The 7,641-nt window shown below is 40.4% G+C and overlaps 1 pseudogene; it reads right to left on the reverse strand.

Moving 5' to 3' along the window:
* Positions 1 to 1,247: 1,247 nt before the first annotated feature.
* Positions 1,248 to 7,058, reverse strand: LOC147430243 (uncharacterized; annotated as a pseudogene).
* Positions 7,059 to 7,641: the final 583 nt, after the last annotated feature.

The raw sequence follows: 7,641 nt of genomic DNA on the forward strand, positions 1-7,641 counted from the left end.
GTCCACTCTGAAGTCTCTCATTGACCATGGGGGGATGACAGGGAAAGGCTCTATTTCTTGCAGTTTGGGCCCTCAGTCTAATCTGAATTGCAGATTTGTTAACCTCCAGAGCAGAAGTGGAGCAAATGTTGATTTCAAGAAAGACAGAACTAGAGTGTGTGAAAAGCACACTAGGTGCAGCCCAACTACAAGAGAAAGACAGAACTAGAGTGTGTGAAAAGCACGCTAGGTGCAGCCCAGTCCAACTACAAGAGAAAAGCCAAAGCATGTGGAAGATAAAGGGAACATCGTCAACTGCAGCCGTGCTTCAAGGGCAATTGAGTGAGCTGCAAACACTACAGGACAGCATGAAGGGAGCATGTGGTGCCTTTCATTCTAAAGTTCTGGTGATTGATGCAAATATCGTTGCTCTCTCAAGTGCGTTGACCGCCCTTGGGGATGATGCAAGCCACTCCCAGATTAGAGCCGATGTTGATCGTATAGAGGTACGCGTCAAGACTGATACATTGTGTATTAAAAGTAAACCTTGTATTTAGGTTTTACATTATGTCTAAGCACCATAGGTATTTTAAAGGATAGTGTAAGTACCATGTTGACAAGATCAACTCTCAATATTCACCACTTGATTGGGATTGTGTTTCACATGGCACTTTCTATAAGTGCCAATGGAGTCTTATTGGTACTTAACAAGGCACTGTAAGTAGATAGAACTACTTAAACTCCACCATTTCACAAGGGTTAAATATGACATGGTACTTTATATAAGTACCAATGGATACTTATAGATGTTTCACTCAAGCTTAGGGATGGTAGAAACGAGGTAGAAATGTCAAATTTCACCGCGTGAATGCGATAATATACACCATGGTACTTTTTGTAGTACCCAATGAGACATTATTGGTGCTTTGTAGATCTTAGGTGCGGTAGCAAATAGGTCATGCTCTGAAAATTTACCATTTGACAATGATTGAATAGATCATGGTACTTTTTGTAAGCACCAATGGAAGTTTATTGTCCACTGCTTCACAAAGCTGAGGGATACTGGTGGAAATCACAAAGTCCATGTATGTGACTATGATTTAAGGTACTTTTTGGAGCTAATTAATACGGAAGCTTTTTGTATGGTAGTTCAAATTGAAGGTGCAACCATGAGTACCACATAGGCACTTGTACATATTGTTGTATTACTTGGTAGAATTTACAGTACGTGTCATAGGTTTATTTAAGAAATCATATGGATTTATCTTTCAAAGTATATATTTCTTGGGCCCAAAGTACATATGCATCTTTTTCAAAGTACCATGCATGTGTTTGTACATTGTGAAATTACATATGCCTTTTTCCAAAGTACATGTGTCTATACATTGTGAAAGTACATATATGCCTTTTTGCAAAGCACCATGCATGTGTTTGTACACTGTCAAAGTACCTATTCCTTTTTTCCAAGTTCCATGAGTTCCACATAGGTTCTTTGTACATAATGTTGTATTACTTGGTAGATTTTAAACTACTTGTCATAGTTTTATTGATAAATCATATGCATTTATCTTTCAAAGTACATATTTCTTGTTTCCAAAGTACCATGCATGTGGTTGTACATTGTGAAAGTACATATGCCTTTTTCCAAAGTACCATGCATGTTTTTGTACATTGTGAAAGTACATATGCCTTTTTTCCAAAGTACCATGCATGTGTTTGTACATTGTAAAAGTACATATTTGCCTCTTTTGCAAAGGACCATGCATGTGTTTGTACATTGTGAAAGTACCTATTACTTTTTTGCAAAGTACCTTCAATGGTAAGTTCTTTTTATTGGTACTCTGAGCCTATCCTTGGTACTGTCATAAGTCCCTACAGTGTATCCTTACTACTTTTTTGACAATACTTGCAATTGATGGTTTCAACATACCCTTGCTATTCCTTGGTACTATATGTATAAGTAATCATGATAGTTCCTTTAATCTTGGATAGATGGATTAATATTTACTTCCCCTTTGTCGTGCAGAAAGAACTGCTTGACCTGGTAGCATCAGAAGCTACATGTGTTGCTCAAGTCAAATTTTGTGAGAGCTTGCTAGTGCAAGTGAAGAGAGGTGATTCAATGTTGCTATGTCCCACAACTGGCGAGCATGGGAGTCAACTACAGGCCAAAGTGACTGTTCCAAGAGCTTGTGTTGCATGTGGTTTAGGGTTTGTGGGTTACGACATCGTGTGTGTGTGTGTGTGTGTGTGTATACACTAGCATGTGGTGATACATACCATGCTTTGTGTTTTGCTTGATGGGCTGTGTCAGAGAAAGTATGTGCCAACCCCTCCTGTAAGTAGAGTGTTCCGGAATCGAAAAAGTCAATGCTTGTGCATAATGGTTGGTTTTTTATTCTCCATGTCTGCCTTGATTACTAGAGTTTGTTAAGAATGCTTTTAACTTATTTTGCACACTTTTGTGGTGTAGTGGTAGGTTCTAGTCATATGCCTTATGCAACAACATTATCAGCTGAGGTGCCAATACAAAATGTTGATGCAACTCCCGACGCCCCCATTGTGGATACAAACATGCATTCTGTTGATCAGTCAACTCCAGCTGGTAGGGAAGGCTCATCTTTGGTAGGTGACAAAACTCTGGCTGGCGAGGAAGGCTTGCATGTGGCAGGTGCCAAGACCCTAGCTGTTAAGGTGGAGCCCTCTGAACAGACAGAAGGTGAACCAAAACAAAAGGTAACTGAACCAATGGAAGATGTTGATGTTACTTTGACGGATGTTGTAGCGCAAGAGGGAGTGGAAGCCGTGCAAAAAATGGTTCACGGTGATGCACATCCAAATTCCCATGTCTTACTTAGTGATATGGTGAAGAACTCAAAGAAGCAAAAGAAACATGATGATGGTAAGTTGTTTTTGCCATAGGACTTGGATCCCTATAGGCATTGAATGATTTTTATTGTCCCCCCTTTATGGTGCAGCTGGACAGTCCAAAAAGGCACGAGCAGCAGATATCACCCTTTCAAAGCAACATTCTAACAAAGCAAAGGATGGGAATGATGGTGAGACCTCCTTTACGCATGAATTGTTCAAGAAAAGAATCTTAGCACATAGAGGAAGTTTTTAGGCTCAAGCTCATTGATATTGTCATTTCTGTAACTTATGTTCATGCTCAACTGCGTGTAAGTCGAGTGGGTCTTGGTTTCAGGTGGAGATGGAAAAGCGATGAGCAAGGAAGTTCTGGAGTCACTGCCTCCCCCGAAGAAGTCCCCCATGAGAAGTACTCCCCTCCGACATCCCAGTAGTATTTCCCACTCCCTAAAGCCTCGTGTTTGCAAGAAACTGTGACATTTGTCACTTAGTGTCTTCACTCTCTTGTAATGTCAAGAATCTTTGATTCTTGCTTTTGGAATACAAATGAGAATTTTATGTTGGACTCCAATTGTCTTTTTTGCTTTATTGCAACGGTCACGTTTGTACAGTGTTCGATCGGTGCTTAGTCTATTTCTTTTCAATTTGCAACCATGTCTTTTACAGAGATACCAAAAGAAAAGGGGACTCTCAAACTGCCCGTCGAGGAAATAATAATCATCAGAGATCTACCACCCTATGTTCCCAGCACAATCACATTATTTCCATTCGATAACCCTACACGACCAGCATTAGTGTTTGATCTTAATGGTGTTCTCTACGCTTCATGGTTTAAATCTGACCCTCTTGATCTGGAAACTACTACATTCGACCTCATCCAAGAGTCGAGGGACAGGTTGATTGAGCCTTTCTCAGAATTTTTGCTATATGTATGATTTATGCATGCCCACCGAGCAAGAATTGTTGTAGTTTTCAGGTACCTCTTCGTTCCCAAGGATGCAAAACAGTTCTTAGCTTGGGTTGTGGGCTGAGCAAATATTTACATCTAGAGTTTAGAAATGCTGGAAAGAGTGGACAGAATAGTCTCTACAGGTTTTGATGGGATTTGTGACTACTTCAATGGATGGTCAGGACAACAGCTATGTAATGTAGCCACATTATCCATGGCAGGTGGAAAACCAGTTTTTTCAAGAATTTTGAAAAATTTTCTGAAGGTGGTTCGACGATACGATGCGAGCAATGTGCTATTGATTGACAACAGCTTTTATAAATGCCATTATAATCCTCCCGGTTCCTACATCATTGTACCTAGCCTAGAGGAGTGGCATAGTGACTTCTTGTCCAGGGTCATGAAGGAGGCTCTTGTGAAATGGCGTGATGCTACAGATCGGTCAGCAAAGCTGTGACCTTCAATAATTTGAAGCCTACATCAGAGGATGACGCTGCACTTTGGCATGGTGGAAAGATGACCAGTTATGAACAATACTTGAAAGGGCCACAATTGATGCCAATTCTCTTTAAGCGCTAGTGTCTCTACATTGTCATGTAGTGGTGTATTTGTAAAGAACTTATGTAATTTTGTGAAGCCAAGTTTTGTAGCAACCCCTTGTATAAGCAGACTTGTCATTACATCTACCTATTTGTAAGCTAACACTCTCCACAAAGCCATGTATATGCCTACTTCCCATAGGGGATGTTTTTTTTTGGCAACATTCAGACTGCCTAACATGTAACTAGTCGGCAACACGAAAATTGAATCTATGATTATTCCATTATGTCACCCTTGTCGTTTTGGACTCAATTTATTTTGTGGGTAGTGTGTGGTTGGTTGTGGATGTGGCTAGTGTATGAGACAAGCAAATGAAGGCTTCTACTACCATGCTATGTTTCAAGATTGGAGGCCTCTTGTCATTACAATCATGTTGTTTTAGCATTCTACCACTGGAAAGTAGCACTACAAGTACCAACCATGGTACTTGGTGTACCCAATGTGCAAACAGGTATTTTAAAAAGGGACTGTGTAACCACCCACAATGGTACACTATGTTCAGACAAATACATGTGACTATGCTGGGAGACTACTAGCAATGGTACTTAGAGTACCAAATTTACAGATATGGTGCATTCATGATACTTAAAATACCTAATCTGCACACTTCTACAATGAAGAACATGCACTTAGAACCTGTGATTAGTACTTTAAGACTACCTAGATACCCCCTATAAGTACCTGAACAAGCAGTAAAGTGCTTGAAACCTGAACTATAGTACTTAAAGTACCAAAGTTAATGATATGTTGCAAAAAGATAAAAGTAAGAATCAGGAGGCTACATTTGTGATTATGTCTATTTGGAGGACTCAAATACAACGAACAGTAATTGCAGCAAAACAACTGTTTATCACGCTCCAATATAGAAAGACCTATAAGACCATTGGCATGCTGTTGTACACATTTTCATAAACTTTTGCAGATAATATGAACTTATGTGGCTCACCATGTAAGGGTTCCAAGGGTATCTTGATGGATCGAACCAAGTGCGATGCCAACAACACTTTTGGCTATTCGGGAGGGATGTAATAAACATCCTCAGTACCATCAACTAGATCATAGTAGTATCCCTCAACCAGATAGATATGAATTTGGAAAAATGCAATTGTCCCAAGAATCTCTTAGCGCTCGTGTTGTTTTATATTTCTCCTTTGAGCACCTCAAGAGGTAGAAGTCTACTCCATCTTCATTCGCATTTGTGGAAAAGTTGTCACCTACACGCAGAGCGTCACTGATTGCATCGTGATGTCCACCATACATAGGAAAATCTGATCCTTTGTCGTCACTTGATTGATTGATTTCTCCATCACTGCCATCCAAGGGTTCGATGCTGATGTACTTCCAGTTCTCGACGTGTGTGTTGTTAAGGCATCGCCTCCAGCGTTGTGACATACAAAACAAACAAAAACATGAGAGAGCTCTGTAGCGTAGTGCACACTTGTCATTCCTAGAGTGTGCATTCACACAATGCAATGAGCGTGACTTTTCCACTCGCTTGCAATTTCATTTCCTCTCCCTAGGTACATCAGCCGCTTTGACATCCCAAAAAATTCGAGTCACCTCTGATTGGGTGTTTCCATCATGAAATTTATGTTTCAATAAATTGACCATATCCTTGGCACACTTCATGTGCCAAGCATCAGGTTTTAATTGCTCATGTGTTAGAGCCCTTTTGACGATAGCACCAGCCCCATCATGCTCTCCTTTGCCATGGCCCGATGCAAAGAAACTCCATAGTATCTCAATGCCAGTCAAAGAGTAGTACCTAGATCAATCACACGTCTCAAAGACTAGGCAAGAACACAAAACTCGCACACTTGTTTAAGAGTCAAAGGAATCTAGCATACCTTGACACAAAGAAAAATGGTCTAGATGTCTCGAATTGAGCAACATCTGTCTGACTAGACCCAGTGCCGCTTCAAGAAGTTAAAACCTTGCTCCTGTAGCCACACACTACGAACTTGCATACAATGATGTACAAACAATGTGTCATGCTCTTTGTCATTAGATATGTAAAAATGTATATATTTTAAGAACCTGTCAGCCTCGTCCCGAACATAAGTGATGTGCACCAAGATGGTGACTTGTGAAGAGTACCAATGCATTGATTGGATCTCATTTTGCTCCTTCAAAGAGTAATTTTCAGCAAAGTCTATAACAGAGACTACCACATCTCTAGGAAACCTTTGAATGCAGTCTCTGAATTGTTGAGATTGCCACTTGGCAATAAAATTGTGTTTGATGTAGATGGTTAGATGATTTTCAAGGAAGGATGTAAAGTCCTTGCATCCCATCTCCTTGACCAGTAGATCCTTGCGCTTCTTGCCTTCTTGATGGGATGACGCAACGTCTTCAAACACCTTTACTGAAATCTGGAATGCATTTTTAGTTTTTCTCTTGGACAGAGCACTAACCACTTTGATCCACATTGATCACATTCTCCCATCAAGCAAGACAGTTTATGAAACATAGACTCACTTGGCTTTGGACATAATACCATCTTAGCCAGGTTGTTGATGCTACTGTGCGTCTACGTAGCAGCTCCACACTTTCCTAGGACCTTGTCTGTGAAGCATATATCACAACTATAGCCACACACTTCACTGTGCACTCTTGTCTTGTTTTGTCTCATCTGGTTGAATGCTTCCTTGATGTATATCATCTGTATGTGAGCAATACAGCAGCAAGTGTACCTATCCTTCAACTTGCAAGCAAACAAAGGCTTCAATCCCTCAAAACATCTGAGAGAGATCTTGATGTGTGAATACTGCATCTGGAATCGCCTATAGATGTAAGGTCTTTGACCCCGACCAAAAAAGACACCATTGTACCCTGGAATAAACATAATGGAAAAAGTTACTATTTTTAGCAATTTTCCAAATTCTGTTAGTGCCATGATGTTTAGAATATCACAAATCTTTGAAAAGTGAATCAAAATAAATAATTTTCCAAAAATAGTAAGTTTTTGGTCGCCCGACCCGTCTAGTTTTGACCGTCTCGACAAACTGCACCCGTAACCCAAATTTGAAAAGAATGCATTTTCGAACGGCGAGGGTTGCTCAATATGGAAAGTACTCGGGATTATGCACCTTAGTTCTAGCTTATCATAGCAAGTTTTGGCATCAAAATCTGATTAGAATTGCCCATCTAGGATTAAAAACAATTTTTCCTAAGGTTGTTCGGGGAGGCACCGGGGCTCGGGAGCTGTGTGGGAACCGGCTCCAGGCCACTGCTGAGTTGATATG

This window comes from Adiantum capillus-veneris, chromosome 22 (assembly GCF_014529385.1).
Source record: "Adiantum capillus-veneris isolate H3 chromosome 22, ASM1452938v2, whole genome shotgun sequence".
In the NCBI taxonomy this organism is placed as follows: domain Eukaryota; kingdom Viridiplantae; phylum Streptophyta; class Polypodiopsida; order Polypodiales; family Pteridaceae; genus Adiantum; species Adiantum capillus-veneris.